The 25,174-nt window shown below is 41.3% G+C and overlaps 1 pseudogene; it reads right to left on the bottom strand.

Annotated features, from left to right (window-relative positions):
* Positions 1–3,915: 3,915 nt before the first annotated feature.
* LOC118625593 overlaps positions 3,916–25,174 on the bottom strand; it is an 84,689-nt pseudogene continuing 63,430 nt past the window's right edge.

Genomic DNA, 25,174 nt, shown 5'->3' with positions numbered 1-25,174 from the left:
CGGTAAAGGTTCTTAGCCTAATCCGGCCTGATGTATCTGGCTAAGTGTCTCCCCTAGCTTCTGGAGGTACTCAGTCTGCCCTGCTTCCCCTGTAATCCAAAGCTCTCCTCTAGGTAGGGGTAGTATGGCTGGTGGCCTCCCATAGACTAACTCAAATGGTGTATACCCTATGGCATTAGGGGCGTTTCATACTCTGAATAATGCTAAGGGTAACAGGTCTGGCCAGGGCAGGTGGGTCTCCTGATGGAACTTTGCAAGGGTTTCTTTTAGAGTTCGGTTCATGCGTTCTACCTTTCCTGAGCTCTGAGGGCGATAGGCAGTGTGTAGCTTCCAAGTGATTTTTGGTTGTGCTGCTAGTTCTTGCAGCACTTTTGCAACAAACGCTGGCCCGTTGTCACTGTCAATGGTCATAGGCAACCCAAAGAGAGGGATAATTTCCCTGAGGAGGGTCTTGACTACCTCTCTGCTCTTTTCTGTTCTGGTGGGGAATGCTTCTATCCATCCAGAGAAAATACAGACTAATACAAGCAAATATTTGTACCCCAGCTTGGCTTGATCTCAGTAAAGTCAATCTGCAGGTCCTCAAAGGCTGTTGCCCCCTGTGTTGTATTCGGGAAGCCTTTTCAGGTGAACTGCTGCATTGTTCCTGGCACAGGCCAGTCATTGAGCCGCTGCCGCTGCACATAGTCCAGACACGTTAGGGAAGTAGTAACACCTCCCGAGTGAGGCCTCTAGGGATGTTTTCCCCAGGTGTGGAGGGCATGGCATTGCCTGACATGATTGCTGGCCTGGCCTTGGGGTATGTAGAGCCGTTCATCCGGCAATTTCCATTTTCTGCCTGATCTCCCTTCTGTTCCCTTGGGCTACTTCTGTCTCTTCCTCCTGGTGGCCCCTGCAATGCATTACTGCTACTCCCCGAGGGGCCCAGACTGCTTCTAGCAGTCGAAGTATCTCTGCCTTGTTTTTAATTTCTTTCCCCTTGGCTGTTGGTTGATTGCCTCATGGATGTGTATGGTGGAGAAGGCATACCGAGAGTCTGTGTAAATATTGACCCTTTTCCCTTCTGCTATTTCGAGTGCCCTAATTAATGCCCAGAGTTCTGCCCTTTGGGTGGACCAGCTGGCTGGCAGGGGCTTTGCTTCAATTATTTTCTCATTGCCCACGACAGCGTACCCCGCCATTTGTTTCCCCTTGGTCATGTAACTGCTCCCATCGGTGTAGAGCGTTAGGTCTGGCTTGTCCAGAGGCTGGTCCCGCAGGTCTGGTTGGCTGGCCTGACCTCCGCAGCTGTCTCGGGGCAGTTGTGGTCTGGTTCTCCCAGCTCAGCAGGGAGGAACACAGCCGGGTTTATTCGCCGGACAGTGCCGACTTTCACTCGGGGATTCTCATGGAGAAGTCCCTGGTACTGTGTCAGTCTCGGGTTGGAGAGCCATTTGTGTCCCTGTCCAGCCAGGAGGCTAGATACCGTGTGGGGAACAAATATGTTGATCTCTTACCCAAGTGTTAGTTTGTCTGCCTCCTGGAAGAGAGTGACAGCTGCAGCTGTGGCCCTCAGGCAGGGCGGCCAGCCTGCTGCCACATTGTCCAGTTGCTTAGACAGGTGTGCAACCGGCCTTTGCCATGGTCCCATTGGTTGTGTAAGGACCCCTGTGCTATTTTCTCCTCTTCGTGCGTGTAGTTGTTGAAAGGTTGACTGGGGTCTGGCAGCCCTGGGGTCGGCGCACCCCCAAGATGATCTTTTGTAGCCTGGAAGGCTTTCTCCTGTTCAGCTTCCCATAAGAGGGGTGCTGTGTCTGGGCCTTTTAGCACTTGGTAAAGTGGTTTGGCTAATGCTGCATATGCCGGTATCCAGATTCGGCAGAACCCAGTCACCCCTAGGAACTCTTGAAGTTCCCTCTGTGTGGCTGGAGTTGGTAGGGCCATCATGACCTGCTTCCTTTCCTGGCCCAGGACCCGTGTCCCTTGGGAAGTGAGGAATCCCAGGTATTGTACCTGGGCCTGGCATGTCTGTGCTTTCTTCCAGGAGGCCCGGTACCTGCCTCTGTTAGCAGTTGAAGGAGCTGCAGGTGCCCTCCCAGCACCGGTCCAATGTGGGGGGGCTAGTAGGAGATCATCTACATATGGCAGCAGCACCAGGTCCATTCCTGTATCAGTAAACAGTTTTGAGTCTCTGGCCAGGGCCTCTCTGAAGAGAGTGGGCAGATTCTTAAATCCTTGAGGCAATCTGGTCCAGGTCAGTTGGGTCTTTACCACAGTGTGGGGGGCTTCCCATTTGAAAGCAAAGAGTGGTTGGCTCTACTTCGCAAGTCAGAAGCAGAAAAAAGGTGTCCTTCATGCCCAAACAGGTGAAGCAGGCCGCCTACGGCGGGAGCTGGCTAAGGAGCATGTATGGGTTCGGTACCACGGGGTGCAGTGCGATTGTTGCCTGGTTCACTGCTCGCAGGTCTGCACCGGCCTGTGTCCGCTCCCATCTGGCTTCTTCACGGGCAGCAGGGGAGTGTTCCAGGGGGACTGGCCTGGGACAAGTAAACCTTCCCTCAGATGCTCTGGATGACCTCTGCGATGCCCAGCCGGGCCTTCCTGGGGATGAGGTACTGGCAGATCTGCTTTGGTCCAGCTCTCGGCTTCTATAATTACAGGTGGATGGTTCCCTGCCAATCCTGGCAGGTTGTCTTCTGCCCAGACCTCTGGGTATCTCTTTCGAAGGTCAATCCCCCTTCCCTCTGTGGGCTCCCGTTGGCCTTCCTCCGCTTCCTTATATAGTCGATATTCTTCTTCCCGGGGAACTAAGACTGCTATGAGGTGTGGGGTGCCAACTTGTAGGTGAGCCTCTCCTGTTGGGCTCCTAGCTTACAAATCAGGTAGCGTCCCAGGAGCAGAACCGGGCACTCCGACATCTACAGGAATTCATGCTTTACCTCGTGGCCCCCGAATTCTACAGTTCGGGTTTCACACAACTGTTTGGGGCTACTAGGCTGTCCGGTGGCACCAATTATAGAGATCTTGCGCCCTGAAGGAGATGCAACCTTGGTTGTTACTACTGAATGTTCTGCCCCAGTATCAACCATAAAAAGGAGGGTTTGGCCCCCTACTGTCATTTGGATTATGGGCTTGTGGGGGCTGAGGTGTAGGGAGCCCAGTCTCTCCTAGTCCAAGTCTAGGCCTGCCAGGCTGAGGATGGTAGGCACCTGGGTCTCAGGTCCTGATTGCCTATCGGCTTGCCTTTTATTCTTTCGATTGGGACATTCCCTTTTCCAGTGTCCCCCTTCTTTGCAGTATTCACATTGGTCTGGTTCCACACTCCAGTGTGTAGGCTTGTTTGTTCCTTCTGGCCGCTGGCCTTTCCCAGCGCGGCTGCTGGGAGGACTGCCTTTCTCTCCATTCTTTTACGAGACTCCTGCTCAGCTGCCTCCTCTCTGTCATTGTATACCTGTTGGCAATCTCTATTAGTTGGCTTATGTTCATCCCGACAAAGCCCTCGAGTTTCTGAAGCTTCTTCCTGATGTCCGAGGCTGACTGGGAGATGAACGCCATGTTGATCATTCTCTGGTTGTCTGGCCCTTCAGGATCGAATGGGGTGTATACCCAATAGGCTTCACACAGACATTCGTAAAAATCCCCAGGGCAGTCACAGGCCACTGAGTCACATTAGCTACCTTTGACATGTTCGTAGGCCGTCGGCCCCGCCCGGATTCCACCGAGAAGGGCATCCCTGTGTCTCTGGAGTGCGGCCCTTCCTTCTTCTGAGTGGTGGTCCCAGTCAGGCTGGGCCTCAGGTGCTGCTGCTCTTGCCCATTGGACTGGGTCTAAAGTGCCCACGGGTGCCATGGTTTCCAGATATGGGTGGGCTTCCTAGAGAATGCGCCTTCACTCCTCAGTGTTGAACAGCGTGAGGAGTAACTATCGGCAGTCATACTAGGTGGGACGTTGTGTCTGCATGATGGACTCCATAAGGTCAATGAGGGCCTGGAATTTCTCTGAGTAGGATGGAGTATGGTGCTTCCAGTTTAGGAGATCGGTGGTGGTGAAGGGTTGATAATAAACGATGGTCTGTCCTGGCTGCTCGGTACCATCTGGCCCAATATGTGGCGGGGCCTGGGTCTCCCTGAGAGGCATCTGGAGTGGCTGCCATTGCTGGTGGTTTGTTGAGACCATGGAAGCCCGGGGCCCTTCTGGGGCTGGTTCTTGCAAGACAGATGTTGGTGGAGTGTCAATTTTGGGGGCCCGGGGGACTGTCTTGGGCGCATATGGAGGGTGGAGTAAGTTGACAAGTGATTCTTCTTCTGGGTCGCCTTTGAAATTGGGGGGGGGTCAATGTGCTTCCTTAGACTGAGCCATGAGGATGTGGGCAGAGACAGACTGCTTTTGGCAACAGCAGCATAAGTATGAGGTCTTTCTCTTTGCTTCAGCTACCCCTGCCAATTTTGGCTTCTGCCCAGCACAGTGTTGGAGCCACTTTGGCATGTCCTGAGCTAGTTCTTGCCATCTACCTATGTAGATGGACTGGTCTGGGTGTCCTGGCCTCCTTGTTACTATCAGATGTACTGCCCATATAATTCCTAGATTGAAGGTTCCCTCAGGGGGCCTGCCCACCCCCAAACTAGGCCATTTGGCTGAACAGAAGGTTTCCAATTGGTTCAGGGTCATGTTCAGATCCTGGCCCTGGAACCAATCAAAGTACTATTGATGGACATCCTCCCATGACTTCTCCTCCCATAACGGCACAGACAGACAAGGGGTGGGGATTTTTGTTCGCCCGCCTGGCCACTCCCCTCATGGGGATTTAGGTGCCTCTTAGCTTGGCAGGTCAGTACAAACCCCTGACTCAGATCAGGTTCACAGGGAGGGACTGTGTCTCCCAGAACCCGATACTGCCCTGAACCATATGAGGTCACCACGGTACTGCAGGTTGGGGCCACTCAGACTCCGTAGGCTTGCACCAGTGGAGCCACACAGACATTCACACTCATTCACCCACTGACATTCAAACGACTTTAAACATTCCCTCCCATTAGGACTTGCCCTACCTGGTAGCCGGAAGACCTGGAAGGTGATCAGTCTCTCCTTCCATTCTCTCAAGGGTGGGCCTGTACTCAGGCTCCTGGTCCCTGGGGCACTCAGAGGTCCTGAAGTTGTGCAGTCCTTGAAGCTGGTTTGTTTCCCCTGGCAGCCCGGGTGGAGCATGAACCTCGCCAGCAGCTGGCAGCAAAAAACGGAATGGGCAGAGAGCCAAAATGACCAGGATGTGAGCTTTCCTCCATCACGGGGCTCCAGGGAGCGCCCGTGGAGACACCTCACCGGTGGCAATCACCTGCTCGTGTGAGTCAATTTCCGGTCATGGAACAAAAATGTAGTGGAAAAGACTCAGACTGAACACTGGAGGAAGCGAAATGGTTCCTTTGGTCACGCATGCAGACCCAGAGGAGGCAGTGTCCAAATTCTGGGCCCCAAGTTGTAGGGCGTGCCTAGCTTCATAGCGGGCTGGGCAAGGCATTCTTTTGGTAAGCAACTTACAGACGCAGGAAGCGAAAAGGGTCATGTCATTTCTAAAACAGTGGCTCAATTAAAATGATGGTCTACTTCCTCTATCTATTGGATTCCTGTTCAGGGCTCAATCCACAGTAGGTAGTGTGCAGGGGGTGGCTGATCAGTGTTTCTCTCTCATTGATGTTTCTCTAAAAAAAAATCAATTAGAAAAAAACATTTAAAAATGTTTAAAAAAAACCAACAAAACGAACAAGACAATAACAATAATAACATTACCAGCAATATTAATCATCTTCAGTTCAACCCATGCTATCCGTATTAAGAAAGTGGCATGGTGTAGTTTTGCAGAAAGAGTTCTAAAGTCTTGGGATAAAATCAATTTCTTATCACTTCCGAACTCTGAGCTTCAGTTTACTCATCCACAGTGGTTTAACTATAGTCTGTGTTGTACAGGTTTGAGAGATTCATTGAGAACTCTGCTCAGTTTTTATGAATGAAGGACAAAGTTGCTTATAAGAAAGTCACATTTTTGATCATCAGTAAATGAAAGACTTTTTTTTTTTTTTGGCAGTGAAATGGTTTTTATTTAGTGAAGTCCTATTCTACATACATGTTTTAACTTCTCTAAAATTGTATTGTAGTAATTCAAGGTTCTGCTGAGAAATTTTAGATACTACTAGTTTGTGAACAATTCTATTATTGAATTATCATTTAAAGTCTGTATTTCTGAAATACTTTATAGGTAGATTGAAAATAATATAAGGTTATATAGAAATTATAGGTTTTATAGTATAATCTGAAAACATATCTGAAAACATTTAGTTTCTCTCCTATTAATTTTTTCTTTAATACTACATTTAAATATCCTTTTCCTAAAATAGCAGAGAGAGAATACAATAACATATGGCACAGGGATGGGGTTTTTTTGTTTGTTACTTTTTACTGGTCTGAGAAAATGGAAGGCCATAAGGATCATTTATCAAAATATTCCAAAAAGAGCGTGGGCCAGTGTGGCTCAGTTGGTTGGGCATCATCCCATGTACCAAAAAGTTGCTAATTCAATTCCATCAATGTTCCACTCTCACATCAGTGTTTCTCTTTCTCCCTCCCTTCCTCTCTCTGTAAATGTCAATAACAGTATTTTTTAAATATGCCAAAGAGCCCTGGCTAATTTGATTCAGCAGTTAGAGCATCGGCCTGTGGACCAGGTAATCCTGGGTTCAGTTTCCGCTAAGGGCATGTACCTCGGTTGCAGTTTGTTCCCAGCGCCGGTTGGGGTCGTGTGGGTGGTGACCAGTCGATGTGTCTCTCTCACATCGATGTTTCTCTCTCTCTCTTGCTCCCTTTCTCCCTCCCGTTCTATCTGAAGATAAATGCAAAAAAATGTCCTCAGGTGAGGATAAAAAGAAATATGCCAAAGAGAAGTTAAAAAGACAATTTAAATGACTAAAATTTTCAGTTCATTCTGATATATATATTTTATGTTTTCAAGTTACTTTATTCTACGTTGCTTAGGTGCTATGTCCTAAGGTTTCACACAGAACAAAAATTAGGTTACCAGTTTACTTTTAAAAGAGATTATACAAATAACTGGTGGCCAAATATGAGGCCTTTCAAGCCGATTTGATAATATAACTTCCTGTCAGGTGGGTGCTGACTTGTAAGGAAAACTACCAGAGCTTTGAAAAGATAAAAAAAAAACTGAAGAAACAGTGGATGCTTAGTTTTTTTAAGTCTCAAAAGGAAAATAATCTCTCAAGCAGATAAAATGCTTTATCTCCTAAATTGAGTTCTCATTAAATTAATGGAGTATGACTTGTTGGAACAACATTTCTTATCATGATGATCTTCAAAATATTTAATAACTAGTAATATAAAATCTCTATGTAAATAAAAAATTAGAAAATATATTTATTTTCATTCACCTAAGTGACTATACATATTTATTTATTTATTTATTTAATAAATTTATTTATTTATTTTTTTGTTACAGATATTTTACCTTTTTTACCCCATTGGCACCCCCCTCCCCAACCCACCCCCACCCCGTCCCCGGCTTAGTTGTCCATGGCCATTGATCATGCATACATGCATATAAGTTCTGTGGTTTATCTCTTCCCACCCCTCCACCCCCCATCCCCTCTTCTGAGGGATGTCAGTCTGTGCCCTACTTCCATGTTTCTGGGTCTACTGTATTCCTCAGACTGTTATGTTCATTATATTCTGTATATAAGTGAGATCATGTGGTATTTGTCTTTTTCTGCTTGGCTTCTTTAGCTTAGGATAATACTTTCCAGGTCCCTCCATGTCGTCTCAAAGGATAAGAGATCTTTCTTTCTTACCGCTACATAGTACTCCATTGTGTATATGTACCACTGCTTTTTTATCCATTTGTCTACTGATGGACACTTGGGCTGTTTCCAGATCTTAGCTATTGTAAATAGTGCTGCTATGAACATGGGGGTACATATATTCTTCCTGATTGGTTTTCAGGCTTCTTAGGGTATATTTCTAGAAGTGGGATCACTGGGTCAAATGGAAGTTCAATTTTTAATTTTTTGAGGTAACACCATATTGTTTTCCACAGCGGCTGCACCAGTCTGCATTCCCACCAGCAGTGTACTAGAGTCCCCTTTTCTCCACATCCTCGCCAACACTTGTTGTTTGATGATTTGTTGATGGCAGCCATTCTGACAGGTGTGAGGTGATACCTCATTGTTGTTTTAATTTGCATCTCTCTGATGATTAGGGATGTTGAGCATTTCTTCATATGTCTCTTGGCAATTTGTATGTCCTGTTTGGAGAGGTGTCTATTCAGCTCCTCTGCCCAGTTTTTAATTGGGTTCTTTGTCTTCCTTTTGTTGAGATGTATGAGCACTCTATATATATTGGAAATTAACCCCTTATCTGATACAACATTGGCAATGATGTGCTCCCATACAGTGGGTTGCCTTTCCATTTTAATGGTTGTTTCTTTTGCTGTGCAAAAGCTTTTGAGTTTGATGAAGTCTCATGTGTTTATTTTTTCCTTTGTTTCTATTGCCTTAGGTGATGTATCAGTGAAAATTCTGCTCTGTATGATGTCCGAAATTTTGTTGCCTACATTTTCTTCTAGAATTTTTATGGATTCACAGGTCACATTTAAATCTTTTATCCATTTTGAGTTTATTCTTGTGTATGGTGTAAGTTGATGGTCTAGCATCATTTTTTTGCATGTAGCTGTCCAATTTTCCCAACACCATTTATTAAAGAGGCTGTCTTTACTCCACTGTATGCTCTTGCCACCTTTGTCAAATATTAATTGAGCGTATTGCCTTGGGTCCATTTCTGGGTTTTCAGTTCTGTTCCACTGGTCTATATGCCTGCTCTTGTGCCAGTACCAGGCTGTTTTGGTTATAGTCGCTTTGTAGTATAACCTGATATCTGGAATTGTGATCCCACCTACTTTGTTTTTCTTCTTCAAAATTGCTGTGGCAATTCGGGGACTTTTTTGGTTCCATATGAACTTTTGAAGTACTTGTTCTAGTTCTCTGAAATATGTTGTTGGTATTTTGATGGGGATTGCATTGAATCTATACATTGCTTTAGGTAGTATGGACATTTTAATGATGTTAATTCTTTCAATCCATGAACAGGGTATGTGCTTCCACTTTTTTATATCTTCCTCTATTTCTTTTTTCAATGACCTGTAGTTTTCTGCAAATAGGTCCTTTACTTCTTTAACTAAGTTTATTCCTAGGTATCTTAATTTTTTTTGAGCGATGGTAAATGGGATTGCTTTTTCAGTTTCTCTTTCTGTGAGTTCATCATTGGTGTACAAGAATGCCGTCGATTTCTTGACGTTAATTTTGTATCCTGCTACTTTGCCAAATTCATTTATTAAGTCTAGTAAATTTTTGATGGAGTCTTTAGGGTTTTCTATGTATAATATCATGTCATCTGCAAATAAGGACAGTTTCACTTCCTCCTTTCCAATTTGGATCCCTTTTATTTTTTCTTCATGTCTGATTGCTGTGGCTAAGACTTCCAGTACAATGTTAAATAAGAGTGGCGAAAGTGGACATCCCTGTCTTGTTCCTGTTCTTAATGGAAATGTTTTTAGTTTCTGTCCATTGAGTATGATGTTGGCTGTAGGTCTTTCATATATGGCCTTTATTATGTCGAGATATGATCCCTCTATTCCTACATTGCTGAGCGTTTTTATCAGAAATGGATGCTGGATTTTGTCGAATGCTTTTTCAGCATCTATTGATATGATCATGTGGTTTTTATTCTTCATTTTGTTTATGTGGTGTATCACGTTTATTGATTTGCGAATATTGTACCAGCCTTGCATTCCTGGAATGAATCCCACTTGGTCATGGTGAATAATTTTTTTGATGTATTTCTGGATCCGATTTGCTAATATTTTGTCAGGATTGTGGAGTCTATGTTCATCAGGGATATTGGCCTGTAGTTTTCTTTCTTCGTAGTGTCTTTTTATGGTTTTGGAATTAGAATTATGCTGGCCTCATAAAACGTGTTTGGAAGTCTTCCTTCTTCTTGAATTTTTTGAAATAGTTTTAGTAGAATGGGTGTTAGTTCTTTTTTGAATGTTCAGTAAAACTCCCCCGTGAAGCCACCTGGGCCTGGGCTTTTGTTTGCTGGGAGAGTCTTGATTACCTCTTCATTTTCCTTAGTTGTTATTGGTCTGTTCAAGTTTTCTATGTTTTCCTGGTCCAGTTTTGGGAGACTGTGTTTCTAGAAATTTGTCCATTTCGCTTAGATTGTTCAATTTGTTGCCATATAGTTGTTCATAGTAGTTGTTAATGATCTTTTGTATTTCCGTGGTGTTGGTTGTTACTTCTCCTCTTTCATTTCTGATTTTGTGTATTTGGGTTCTCTCTCTTTGTTTCTTGGTGAGTCTAGCTAAGGGTCCATCAATCTTGTTTATCTTTTCGAAAAACCAGCTCTTTGTTTCATTGATCCTTTGAACTGTTTTTTTTGGTCTCTATGTCATTTATTTCTGCTCTGATCTTTATTATTTCCTTCCTTCTACTTGCTCTGGGGTTTTCTTTTTGTTTGCTTTCTAATTCTTTCAGTTGTGAGGTTAGACAGTCAATTAGAAATTTTTCTTGTTTTTTGAGGTAGGCCTGTAGTGCTATGAACTTCCTTCTCAGAACTACTTTCGCTGCATGCCATAGATTTTGTGTTGTTGTGTGTTCATTTTCATTGGTTTCTAGGAAGTTTTTAATTTCTTCCTTGATCTCCTCGGTGACCCATTCATTGTTTGATAACATGCTATTTAGCCTCCATGTGTTGAAATGTCTTCGCCTGTTCTTGTTGCAATTGATTTCTAGTTTCATGCCATTGTGATCTGAGAAGATGCTTGATATGATTTCAATCTTCTTGAACTTGTAGAGATTTAGTTTGTGTCCTATCATGTGGTCTATCTTTGAGAATGTCCCATGTGCACTTGAGAAGAATGTGTATTCTGTAGTTTTGGGGTGTAATTCTCTGTAGATATCTATTAAATCCATTTGGTCTAGTGCTTCATTTAGAGTGTCTGTTTCCTTGCTAATTTTTTGCCTAGAGGATCTATCCAGTGTTGTAAACGAGGTGTTGAAGTCCCCTGCTATGTTTGTATTGTTGTCGATTTCTCCTTGGAAGTCCTCCAGTGGATTTTTAATATATTTTGGTGCTCCTATATTGGGTGCATATATGATTATCAAGGTTATGTCTTCCTGTTGGATAGATCCTTTCAATATTATGTAGTGTCCTTCTTTGTCTCTAGTTATGGTCTTCATTTTGAAATCTATTTTATCAGATATGAGAATTGCTACCCCAGCTTTTTTTTGCTTTCCATTTGCTTGGAAAATTTTTTTCCATCCCTTCACTTTTAACCTATGTGAGTCTTTTGTTGTGAGGTGGGTCTCTTGAAACAACATATAATGAGTCATGCTTTCTTATCCAATCAACTCTGTCTTTTTATGGGAGAATTCAATCCATTTACGTTTAAGGTGATTATTGATATGTACTTATTTATTGCCATTTTTGTTTAGAGTGGTTCTATTTTTCTTCCCATTTCTACTGCTAATTACAGCAGTCCTTTTAACATTTCTTGCAGTGCTGGTTTGGTGCTAATGTATTCCCTTAGCCTTTTTTTGTCTGGGAAGCTCTTTATTTGATCTTCTATTTTGAATGATAGCCTCGCTGGGTATAGTCTTGGATTCAGATTCTTGTTTTTCATGACTTTGATTACTTCATGCCATTCTCTTCTGGCCTGTAGTGTTTCTTGTGAGAAGTCAGCTGAGAGCCTTATGGGGTTTCCTTTGTAGGTAACCTGTTGCTTATCTCTTGTTGCTTTTAAGATTCTGTCTTTGTCTTTAATTTGTGGCATTTTAATTACTATGTGTCTTGGTGTGGGCCTGTTTGGGTTTTTCTTACTTGGGACTCTCTGTGCTTCTTGAACTTGAATGCCTTCTTCCTTTACCAAATTAGGAAAGTTTTCTGTCACTATTTTTTTAAATATATTCTCTATCCCTTGCTCATTTTCTTCTTCTTCGGGGACTCCTATGATGCGAATATTATTACGTTTCCAGTTGTCCCACGGTTCTCTTAAGCTGTCTTCCTGTTTTTAATTTTTTTTTCCTTTTGTTTTTCTGATTGGTTGATTTTTTCTACCCTGTCTTCTAATTCACTGATCCGGTCCTCAGCTTCCTCTACTCTGCTTTTTAAACCTTCCAATGTGTTTTTCATTTCTGATATGTCATTTTTTATCTCTTCTTGATGGTTTTTAATTTCTAGTTGGCTTATTTTCAGTGTCTCTATGTCCTCACTCATGCTGTTCAGCTTCCTCAAGATCATGGCTCTGAATTCTAGCTCTGTTAACATGCCTAATTGCTCCACATTGATCTCATCTTCAGTGGTGGTCTCTTGCTCTTTCATTTGGCTTCTGTTTCTGTGTTTCACCATTTTAGCTATCACTGTGGGCTTTGGAGCCTGTCAAGTTTTCCCTGTGGGTGTTGGTGTTCTGCTGTTTGTGGCTCCCTCTCCTGTGTTTAGATGAGCGAGGGAGGACCCACGTTGAACACCACTGTGAAGTCTTACTTTCCTGGTTAAAGTTGCCAGCCCAGGAAAGGTACTGTTATCCTCTAGCTTTTTGCCTGGAGGCTAGCAGTCGAGGTTACTTGATGAGTTTTGGGTTGTCAGTTGATTGAAAAGCTCCCTCAGGTGCTCAGCACAAGGGGATTTCCCGAGGGTGGGGCAGATGCTGGTTGTTAATGAGCCTCAATTTTTACTTCAATGGCCCACAGGGTGGGGTTGGATCTCCGAGGGAGGGGCTGCTGCTTCTCCCCAGATCCCTGGGAAGGAGCAATATGCCCACCATCCTGCGTGGCTGCACTCAGCAAAAACTCTGAATGCCCTCTAAATCCCGAGGGTCCCGACACAGTTCCAGTCCATTCTGCCCTCCCTCTGCCGGAGCCCAAGGTGAGTGGCTGTGGCTGTTTCAGCCTCTGTCCCGGTTGCGCTGTGCAGCTGCCTGCAAGTGTAACCCGAGGGCGCTGCTCCCAGCTGAGGCTGCTGCCGAGCTGCTGACCGTGGGCTCCCAGCCCCTGATCTCACGCCTTCTCAAGCCTACCAGGATCTAGCCAGTGTCCCTTGTTGTATGGTCCTCGGAAGCTGCTTTTCTGTTGCTTTTTCCCATCAGTTTGTCTGTTTTATAGTTGTAATTCCAGTTTGGTTCTGGGAGACGGTCTGTTTAGCTTCTGTTCACTCCGCCGCCATTTTTTTCCTCTAAATGAAATACTTTATGCGTATATCTTTTCAATAGTATTTATCTAGAACTTACATCATAGTAGGACTTGGGAAATATGGTGGTAATAAAAAACTACAAAATTGACAATGTCTTATTTTCCTGGTGCTCATATTTCCGTAAGAAAAGTAGATAACACATAGAAAAATATGTAAAGTCAAAGTAGATAGTAGTTAAGTGCCATCAAGAAAATGAAATAGAGCCAATGGATAAAGAGTGATGAGGGGAGGGGGCAGAGAAAAACGAGAAGGCATGGTGAGAACACAGAAAAGGTTTGCGTCAGGAGTGATATAATTATGTAGGTGGAGAAAGAACCTCCCGACCCAGGGAACCACAGTGCAGAGCCCAGAGTGAGGTGTGCTCAGTATGTTGCAAACCCAGGCTTTAAATGAAAGCTCTGTGAGTCTGAAGATGCACAGATAGTGATTTGGAAAGATATCCAGGACACATCCAAGAAGGAAAAGAGCTATTATGGATTATCATTTATATTGTAATAAGTATTTTTATGACAAATATATGTTTATATATCAATGCATGCAAACATTTCTGAATAGGCAAATCAAATTAAGCCATTGCCCTTGAAATCCCCGACATGTCTACCTTGAACTACTGATGTTCTGCTGCTTAATGTGGTCCAGATACTTGCTCCCCTCACTGCTCCTGGGCTGTTCTGGTGAGGGCTCAAAGCTCCCTAGTACTTATTTTCACTGTGTGACTGATCTCCATCAATCTGCTCTTTTCACTAATGTTATCCATCTGAGGCATATGCCTTCCAAAGCTCCAGACAACCTGTGCTTAATTTTCTAGTTCAGGTACAGAAATGTCTATCACATTATGATCCATTCTTGTTATAAGGGCACCAAATCAGAGTTACTAAGGTCCCAAAGCATGAGTAAAACTCTGTTTTGTTTTATGAACAGCCCTTTCTTACCCATGGTATGAGTATGCTGCCATATAGGTTGAGTCAGGGGTATAGCATTCAAATGACATTCCATAATAGCCTCCTCTCTAAATGCATTTCAGTCGGAGTCCTTTTGTCCATATCTCTCTTTTTAAAAAATTTATTTTATTATACTTTTTTTCATACTTGTTTTCTTAATAGTATATAATGTCCTAAGGAACCTCGAGTTCCTCCTGCCACTTAGTTAATCATACTTTGATTTTATTTATTTAAATTTTCAATTATAGGCGAGATACAATATTATATCAGTTTCAGGTATACATCATAGATTACACATTTATATAACTTACAAATTTGCCACTCCATTAAGCCTAGTACCCACCTGACACCATACATAGTAATTACAATATTATTGACAATATTTCCAATGCTATACTTTATATCCTCATGACTATTTCATAATAGCCAATTTGTACTTTTCATCCCTTCTTCTTTTCCACCCAGCCCTCCAGCCCCTCTCCCATCTGGCAACCAGGGATTTGTTCTCTATGAATTGTTTCTGTTTTTCTTGTTAGTATATATACTTTTTTAATTCCACATATAAGTGAAATCATATGCTATTTTTCTTTCTTTGTCTGATTTATTTTACTTAACATAACACCTTCTAGGTCCATCAATGTTGTCAATCTTTTTTTATGGTTAAGTAATATTCCATTGTATATACATACCACATCTTTTTTATCCAATCATCTATCAATTAGATTGCTTCCATACCTTGGCTATTGCAAATAATGTGGCAATAAACAAAGGGCTGCATATATCTTTTGAATTTCTTCAGATAAATACCCAGCAGTGGAATTGCTGGGTCATATGATAGTTTATATACTGTTTACATAGTGGATGTACCAATTTGCAATCCCACCACTGTGCAGGAGGTTCCCTGTTTTCCACATCCTTGCCAACACCACGGTCACCATCCTTGTTTATACATCTCTGAATCCTCAAAGCTCACTTTTTTTTTTTTTTTTTTCTCTTCTCAGCAAGCTCATACACATCAGGAAATCAGAGAATACTTTTGTACTATAACAGTGATAGGAGTATACGTCTGATCTCTTTTTGATCAGCACCTCTGACAAAATCTTGTCCCTTTAGCCTCACCAACTGTATTTCCCTAGGGCTAGGCAACAATTCCACAATATCTTATGGCATAGGTTGAGAAATAGAAAAGGCTTTATTGAGGAACTTGGCAGCTGAGTTTTAACAAGAAGGCACAAGGCATCTGATAGCCTATAATCACTCAGGTTGGCATCATGCCAGGGGTCTCTACATGACGTGCAGCTTGAAGGGGAAGTAGGCAATGTATAGGGAAATGAGGCAGAGAGAACACGTAGCAGACAAATTCCAGTCAGGCAACACAGAGACAGTGGGGCAGTTTTATGCATGGATCCTTCTCGTCTACCAGATTTAATTCAAATAAACTAAGGTGAAATGCTAAAGTGAATATGCTAAGAGTCCCCTCCTACATCAGGCCTTTCACTGAATTCCCTTAGGAAGAAAAGGGAGATGATCAAAGGTTTTTTTCTGAGTCTTTATTTCTTAATACTCAGCTTAAAACCAATATTCCAAAAGGCCATTTTGGGGTGGCAAAACTTAAGTCCCATTCAGTTCCCAAATGGCTCAGTGTCCAGACAATCAAAGTGAGCTCTCAGGGTGATTTTCCGCCAAATCTGCGTGTGGTTCCAGCATACTTGAGTTTCTGTGATAGCCCAGCTGTCTCCCCTGCTATAAATAGTCTAAAAGATTGAATGAAACATCAGGCAGACAAGTAGGTCAGAATAATTTTCTTCTAAAGTAGTTTTTAACCTTCTAAGAATTGTGGATCACATTAAGAATTAGATATTGGCCCTGAAATATGAGTTCAGGCAAATATACCAAGTCTGCCACCTTGCAAAATTTCAGGGGGAATTCACAAGTTTACATGTAAACTCGACTATATATAAATCACATTATATAACCCCAAATTAATTAGTTTATATGCTTATGGAGTCCCACGTTTCCCTCCTGTTTCTATTTTTCAATGAACCCAACTCACATTATTGTGATTTTATGTTAAAAATTATTACCAAGGAAGATGAAGCACTTACATAAGTGGTCATGTGACATGGGATATAAGATTAAAATTAACCTTGATAAAGGTTAATTGAAGTTGCTTGTCATGTACATTGATAGCAAGTACTCACATTTGATAAATAATTTTTAAAGAGAGGCTTATTGTGATTGTGGTTCTTATTTCATTAATTCTACTGCATCATAGTGCAATGCAATATTAACCTTTTTTTTGAATTAAGACTTCACAATGATAAATGTCAATAAAAACTGTAAAAGAATGTGAAATAGGCAAAATTGATTACTGGTATCTTGTTCAGAACACTCAAATAATTTTAGTCTTTCCTGGTTTTTAATCTATTTTACCACTTTGTAATGGAAACAAAAATAATTTTAGACTGTTATAAAGTATTTTTAAAAAGCAAAAAGGAGCTGTAGCCTGGGAACACAGAGATTCAGGTGGCAACTATGCTGTGTACCAGAGACAAAGGGGGAAAACGCATTTTATGGTGGAAGTTCCCACCAGGTCCCCAATGCAATCTGTTTGACATGAATGTGGTGTCCAAGTAGAGCAGGTCTTGGTCCATTGGCAGAAAAACAAAACCAGGGTTTCCTTGCAGTGGTTGACTCAGATAGTGTAAATAAGCAAGGTATCATTCGGAAAGCCGTAGAGTTCAGTGTCTTCCCTGTATGCAGAATACGTTATTTCTGTTAGAAATACAATTAATTTTGTCCAGTGAAGACACAATTGATCACTGTTCTATGCTTATTGGCTACATCTGCACACAGTTGCACATCCACGTGTTTGATTTCTCTATACACGTGTGTCCTTTGAAGTCCATTTTGAAGCAGTTTTTACATCTTGCTGGTTCCCTCAAAATTATTGTGTTAAATAAAATTGTGAAATATATTCATTTGATAAATCTATGTCATAATTTAACCTTAATATCTTCAATACATATTTTAAGTTCTCATCAGCAATAAAAATAAAACAAATTATATTGCATGGACAGAATGTGTTTAAATATTTGTTTATAAAGATGCTCCAGTTCTGTAACCCCTACTTCATGTCATGGACTAGGAAGATACAAGAAGAAAAAGAAATGTAGTTATTTATTATTTTTGAAATTTAAAACATGAAAGACTCTTCTCTGAAATGGTAGGAGACACCGAGACTCCATCCTGTTTTCTGCACTCAGCCAGTAGTAATGTACTAGGAAAGTTTAATTTATAATCCTCTAAATTAATGAGACAAGATTATTCTGGGCAAACCTGTCTTTATGTATTACAGACTGAAGTTGTTGCTGATGGATATGGGGTCCTTTCACAGGGTCACAAGAAAAGCGTTTCCAAGTACCCATTCGTGGGAGATGAGGCATGGTAGTTAGATTCATAGTCATAGAAATGGAAGGCTGCCCCCAGGTTCCTGGGGTCTCACTTCTGTCGATCCCACTATCGAAAAAGTCCAGCCTTGTCTTTATCAGGCCCAGAAATAGGGTCAGTGTCTAGAAATTCTGTGCCCTGCCAAAGCTTAGTGCAGTTCAGACTTTGTCCCTGTCTGGCTAGCACAGTCTCTGTTCTCAGCTGCACACCAGCTGGCATAGCATTGCCACTCTGTTACTCGGGGGGGGGGGGGGGGGTAGGGAGCTTTGTTAAACTTGGTTCCTTCATGGGCTTCTGCTGGGTCCTCCTCCTAACCAGTTCATTTCCTAGATCTTCCGGGTTCTGTGTTCCTTATCCAATCTGATCCTTTTCTCAGGCTAGACAGATAGGCCTGTGTGGCCACCAACTCGATCCCTACTGTGTGTGCCTTGTATTAGAAGCTCCTCTTCCAGCACCATCTTGACTTCTACTGGGCATGTGAGCTGCAGCTGGATTCCCGCTTTATTTTATGTTCCTCTTCACCATGGTCTGGGAGCGTGGACAGGTTTTACCCTGGGGAGACTGGGAAACTGGCCCTTCCGCCTTACACGGGGAAGGGAGGTGTGCTAATCCCCGGAGGGAGGTGGCGCAGTGCTGGGATCCCCTTGGGTGTCTGAAGCTGTAACTTCAGACTTAGGCTCATTGTCGCTCTCAGCTCCCTGGTAGATTAGGCTTAATAATGTCTGATTCCCGTTGCTCCTTTCCTTTATTAATATCTAGCTACCTATGCTAACAACAAGAGTAAAAGTAAAATTGTTTGCAATATATGTTTTTGTTCAATGGAATATACAGCTATCACAAGATAGCATTTATTCAGATTTCCAGTGTGTTCATTACAATTGCATTAGTATTCCTTAGATAATGAGCATTCTGATCACTTGGCTAAAAATCAAATGAGGTAACAGTTTAATTGTCTGATTTCTGTGGAGTAACTGTATCTTCTGGGAAATGGATTATGACAAAGTACAAATCTATTTCTGTTCTTTCAAAAAACAAGCTTCAATTAAATGTGAACACCCCAGGTGTTTTGCATCTCTTCAATGAAAACATCACTTCAGCTGAGACAGAAGTATATCAAAAATCCAGATGCTTCATAGGTTTCCTTCGGAATCAATAAAGAAAGTTAAGGAAGTATCTGCATGTGAATTACTTTCCACAATGGAAGGTGTCCTGACACTGATTAATTGCCAATCAAAACCCATATTCACTGGAATGACAGTTATATGCAAATATCAAAGGCCAGCTGAAGAAAGCCAAGAAAGACATTCTACTTATAAGAAATTTAATTTTCAAGAAATAAATGCAGCATACTGAGATAGTATGTCTTGGAGAAAAATAAACCAATATAGCTTAGAGGTATAATTTTATTTTCCTCTTTTCAAATCATTTCTCACTTCATATGTCTATGAAAGTGATTTACATATTTTTTTTCTCAATCTGTGTTGATCCACAGATTTTTTTATTTTTTTTAATTTAATTAATGTATTTATTTTTGTTACAGATGTTTCTCCCTTTTCCCCTACTGATCCCCTCCCCCGCCCTCCCCGCCCTGTCCCCAGCTTTCTTGTCCATGTCCATTGTTCATGCATGCATGCATATAAGTTCGATCCACAGATCTTTTTGAAAACTGCCTTTAGAAATAGCTAAGATCTATTGTTTTCTCTTGGATTGTGGTTTATAGGTATAGTAAAGAGATAAACGAGAGATTTTGGTATCTAAACCAGAATGGGTCCTTGTAATTATAATTTCTTTCGAAGGATGTGGGACTGAGACTAATCTAGGGAAAATATAACACCAGCACGTGATCACATGCTAGACTGTTCAAAAAGGAACATTTCTGAAGAGGGTCAGAATAAGCCACTCCAAAATATGCCACTTTGACATAAGGATTATTTTAAGCTGCAGACAAGTGAGAAATAGTAGACATAGAAAAAAAGCCTGCCCTCTCCTTTTCTGTCTAAAAGTAAGGCACACATTTTCCTTTGGGAATGCAACACAAATTTCCACCTGTGAAGATGTTGCTCTTCTCACACCAGAAAGACTGGAGACAGCACTGAGGTGGGTCTGCATAAACCAACTTTACTAAAAACACCCTTATTGCCCTGGCAGGTTTGGCTCAGCAGTTAGAGCATCGGCCTGCGGTCCAGAGAGACCCGGGTTCGGTTCCCGCTAAGGGCATGTACCGGTTGCAGTTTGTCCCTGGCCCTGGTTGGTTGTTCGGGTGGCAGCCACTCGATGTGTCCCTTTCACGTCGATGTTTTTCTCTCTCTCTCTCTTCCTCTCTCTCCCTCCCACTCTATCTGTACAAAAAATGGAAAAATGTCCTCGGGTGAGGATAAAAAAATAAAATAAAATAAAAACACCCTTATTTACCATGCATTTCCCAGTCATCTCACCACAGTTTATATCCTTTTGTTAAAATGATATATAAGCCCCCTAGTCTAACCACTTCTTTCGGCTTCTCATTTCTTTTTTGTGAATTCCTGTACACACAAAAAATATTAACATTAAATAAAATGTGTGTGTGTGTATGTTTCTCCTGTTAATCTGTTGTTGTTGTTTTTTTGTCAAATTAGTTCACATACCAGGGATAAAAGAAGTTTAAGAGGGTAAAGGAAAAGTTTTCCCTTCTCTACATTTCCATACAACTCACGTTTTTCAAACAATTATTTTCTATTACATTCTTTTGTCAGCTCTAAGAATATGTGAAAGGAAAAGTCTGCAAGTGTACGGTTGGTTTTGATAACGAGGTAACTGCCAAGGGTACTCGGCATGGCTGAAATGTAACACGTGGAGCACCAGGTTAATTATGGCACACTCACGACTGGATCCTGGCAAACCTTAGACTGTGGAGTTTGGCCTTAAGCAGATTTCCAGAAGTTTCCAGCCCGGAGCTTAACTACTTATTTGCTCAACAAATATCTATTTGTTTATTTAATATGTATTTACTGAGCAGAGTGTATGTGCCTCTCACTATTAAATACCAAGAAAAAAATCAAAATATCAGACAAATTCTATGCTGGTAAGGAGTTTACAAGAGATCAGAACTAATAAATATTTTTAGAAAGTTGACAATATTGGTCATAAAGGGAACTATTAAAGGGATATATAAGAGCTTGGCATTTATGTTGATCTGGAAATAGAGATGCCAAGGAAAACTTCCAAAATTTTAAAACGTATTTCTTTTTTGTCTTCTTGTCTGTATCAAGAGTTATTAGTGCACGTTAGTAATACAAAGTAGTATAAATTTATTTTGCCAGACCATAGAGACAGATTTGCCTTAAATCTGGCACGATGGGTCGAATGATAGGAAAGTCAGCTCCATCTCAAACCGAATCTGTAACTTTGCTCGAAAAGGTGAAAAACTGTTACCAAGCTAAACAAGAGTCCATCTGCCCATGCACACAGACTAAGAAAATAAACATTAAAAAATCGCCCTGGCCGGTTTGGCTCAGCGGTTGGAGCGTCGGTCTTCGGTACAGAGAGACCCGGGTTCGGTTCCCGCTAAGGGCACGTACCTCGGTTGCAGTTTGTCCCCGGCCCTGGTCAGTCGTGCGGTGGCAGCCACTCAATGTGTCCCTTCACGTCGATGTTTCTCTCTCTCTCTCTCTTCCTCTCTCTCCCTCCCACTCTATCTGAACAAAAGATGGAAAAATGTCCTCGGGTGAGGATAAAAAAAAAAATGTACAAGTAAGAGTTTGCTATGGAGAAAATGACTAGTTTATCAGGATTGGCACCCATCCAGAGAACTGTGAGCTCAGGCTCCAAAACACCTGGATCTCAAATGGTTGACAGACAAGAGGCTTTTTACAGCAAAAATCATAAGTCATCAGAAATAAGGTGTTTGGAGTTGTGAGTGAAACTGACTGGTCAAGAGTGAGGTAAGAGCAATAAATAATAATTTTATGTCTTGAGGTCAGTTTGGCTTCCCTCAGTCTGGTTTCATGGGTATGTGGCCAGGAGGTAGTTCTGCTTTAGGGCTCAGGAGCTGAAACACAATTTAGGTCAAGATGATATCTTTTTGTTTTGTTTTGTTTTGTTTTTTTGTTTTGTTTAGAGAGAGAGGGAGGGAGGGAGAAACAGAGTGGAGCATTGATTGGCTGCCTCTTGCACACCCCCTACCAGGGATCTAACCTGCAACCCAGGCATGTGTTCTGACCGGGGAGCAAACCAGCAACTTTCAGTGCAAGAAATGACACCCAGCCAACTGAGTCACACTGGCCAGAGCACAAGATGATGTCTTTAGCTTAAAGAAAAAACCCATACCTTGTGACCATTAGTGAGGGCCTGGCCATCATTTCTTGCTGCCTCAGGGAGTTAATACACACAAAGGATAGAACAAGGCCTTAGGGTCTGCTGTGAAGAAGCTGGATTGACTGCCAGGGCTGCGTGTTAAATAAAACCACACAATAATCAGGACTCTGGGTTTCAGCAGGGATGTTGTAGAACATGATGTCTGTAGGGATGTTGTCTCCTCCATGAACTTGAGCCTTCAGGGCCACACATCAATGGGACAACAGCCCTGGTGTGGTTCAGAAGACACTACCCTAAAATGTGGAAACTTTTAAAATACGTTGAATATTGCTAAAGGAATTTGAGCAAACAGTAAAAGAAGATCATGCTGATCCTTCCCTTGCCCTTATCCTATTCCTGAACTTAAAGGGCTCATTTGGGGTGTTCATTCAAAATGAGACTTGGTTGTAATGAGGTAGTTTTATTTACTTGCAGCAAGTAAAGAAGACAGGGAACTCACACCTGAAACTCTGTCTCCTGGAAGGGAAGGGAGGCTTAGCCATTGCTAATATACACTATTTAGTCAATTACATGTTGATTTCTTCTTTGCACTTGGCTACACTTATCAGGTAGGGTTCCTATCAGGCTCATCCTGTTTATTACTACATCTGCAGAGTAGTGTTACATCTTAACATTCAGCAAGAATGTATTTGGTAAGAACTGCCCAGACCTGGAGACTCTTTATTCAACAGTTGCCTACTCTTGATTCAACAGTTCCCTAAAACATGTCCTCAAACCTTCAGGTGAGTGGTGCCTTCCCCTTACTGAGAGGAGAGGGGCATCCTTATCTCTGAAGACAAAGAGGCACCAAGAAAAGTCTTAACAAACTGGCTTGCCAAATTTTCCCGTTAACTACACTTACCTCTCACTCTCTGTCATATTTCTATAGGACTACACACTCTTTATTAAACCTAGTATAAAAAATGCTCAGGCAGGTCTAGTAGTTTCTTTGGGTCTTAATTTACTTATGAGGCCTCCCATGCCACATAATGTTAACTGTGTTAAATAAATGTGTATAAAATAAGTGTGTTAAGTAAATGTATATGCTTTCCCCTGTTAATCTGTCTTGGTCAATTTAATTTTCAGAACCAGCCAAGAATTCTATGAGGGTCAAGGGAAAGTATTTTCTTCCCCAAAGGACAACTGCTCTTAAAATAGCCAAGATTGTATATGTTGTCCAGAAAGCCCATAAACTGAAATGTTCTCCACCTGAAATAGCTCTTCCAATAGTCCAAAGAATTGAAAGGATTTCCCATAAAGTATTTATAATTCTCCTATTTCAAAATTTATGTTGTGTACTTTGGGGTACTTTTGGGTTCTTTTTACCACAGGTGGTCCTTAACAAATATATTTCATTTTAAAAATCCAAACTGTCATGAAATATGTGCTACTCTGCCTAGAACACCTCTCACATGCTGAATTGAATCTTTAGTACACGTAAATTAAATAATGAACAAACATATTAAGCTATCCAATTTTGGCTGTTCGAGTTTGTATAATTAATTGAGGATTTTCTTGTATTTTACAATTACTAATTTTTTACCATGTGAAAATGTAAGAATGAAACAACCACAGATACTACTAAAAAAAAAAAAAAGGTTTCATTCTCAAGATAAAACTGAAACAAAGTAGACTATAAAGCAGGATATCTGGAAATATTTTACTGAAATTATAATTTTGGCAAGGTTGTATTAGAGATTTTTTTTATATTTCTATGTAAATCTGTTTTTCATTCCATAGATATTAAAAATATATATGTACATTTAAAAAGAATTATAAACAAAGGTAGAAATTATCATTATTAATAACACTACAGTGAACATATTTACATATAAATTGTGGACTGTATCTCTGATTACTGCAATGTCTAGAGTCACACTCTCTGCACTATAGATTACCTTGTGAATACTTACATATATATAACTCTTTTTATTGTTAATTATAAATTTTTAGGGAGAGAGAAGAAGGATGGGGGAAAGCGAGAGAGAGAGAGAGAGAGAGAGAGAGAGAGAGAGAGAGATCAATTTGTTGTGCCACTTATTTATGCATCCATTGGTTGTATCTTGTATGTGCCCTGAGTGGGGATTAAACCCAAGACCTTGGCATATCAGGACGATGCTTTAAGCAACTGTGCTACCTGGCCAGGGCTTCTATACATAACTATTTGACACTACCTATCATTATGGTAGATTTATTCAAGTGAGATTACTGGATAAAGTGTATAAGTAATAAAGGTTTAGGTTACATATATTGTAGTTGGTTCTGCTGCCAGAAATGAATGAAAAATGGATTTTGACCGTCTTAAAGAAATTTTTTATTTTAAAATTATTTTACAATTGATTTGCAAATCAAATGACTTATTGTATTAATTTGCATGTCTTTCATTTTAACACACTTGATTTCTATTTTACATGTTAATTGGCTATTTATATATATTTCCATGAGTTTTTGTCTTGTAGTATTTATCTTACTTTTATTCATATGTATTTGTTATAAAAGATGAAACTTTGTCGTATTTAAGGCCAATATTTAAATCAATTATTTTATTTTTTAAACAAGTGTGTAAAATAAAAACTATACTACTATGATTTTCTCTTTCAATTTCCATGTAAATAGCCCAAGATTTTTTTCTGCCTTGGAGAAGCTGGAACGGAGGTAAAGATTATTAAAAAGAGATGCCAAAAGGGAGAGTTGTTCAAATTTCGTTACCTGAAACTGGATTTTTTGTTTCTTCAGCAAGACAGACAGTATTTTGTAGCAATAAAGGCAAGATTGCTGAAAGAGGATTTTAGAGAATGTGTTACTTACATTTAACCCTGGATTCCAGGGCTCTGAATAAGGGGCACGGTGTCTAGAAAAGCAGGTGAAGAAGCAGCCCAGGGCCAGCTTTGCAGTTTACAGAATGAAAATTCAGGTTCCCTTGTCAAAAATTATTGAGAATATCAAGACAGTGACAACAGAGAAAGTGTGGGGCCTTAGAAACTGCGCATGTCACATGACCATGAAACCAGCCCCGAGTCTGCCCTTTCTGATCCTGCAGAATTGTGGGGATGAGTACAGGGGAGGCAGTGATCAGAAATGTGCCACTGTCTCCCCTCTCTGCCTCAAAGTATAGTACTTGTTTTGTAGGCACGAGGAAGTTCCTGGTGAGGAGATTACCCTCCCCCACG

Source organism: Molossus molossus, unplaced genomic scaffold, assembly GCF_014108415.1.
Source record: "Molossus molossus isolate mMolMol1 unplaced genomic scaffold, mMolMol1.p scaffold_m16_p_11, whole genome shotgun sequence".
Classification (NCBI taxonomy): domain Eukaryota; kingdom Metazoa; phylum Chordata; class Mammalia; order Chiroptera; family Molossidae; genus Molossus; species Molossus molossus.
The sequence above is the reverse complement of the archived record's forward strand: the minus strand, read 5'-3'. Positions and strand labels throughout refer to the sequence as shown.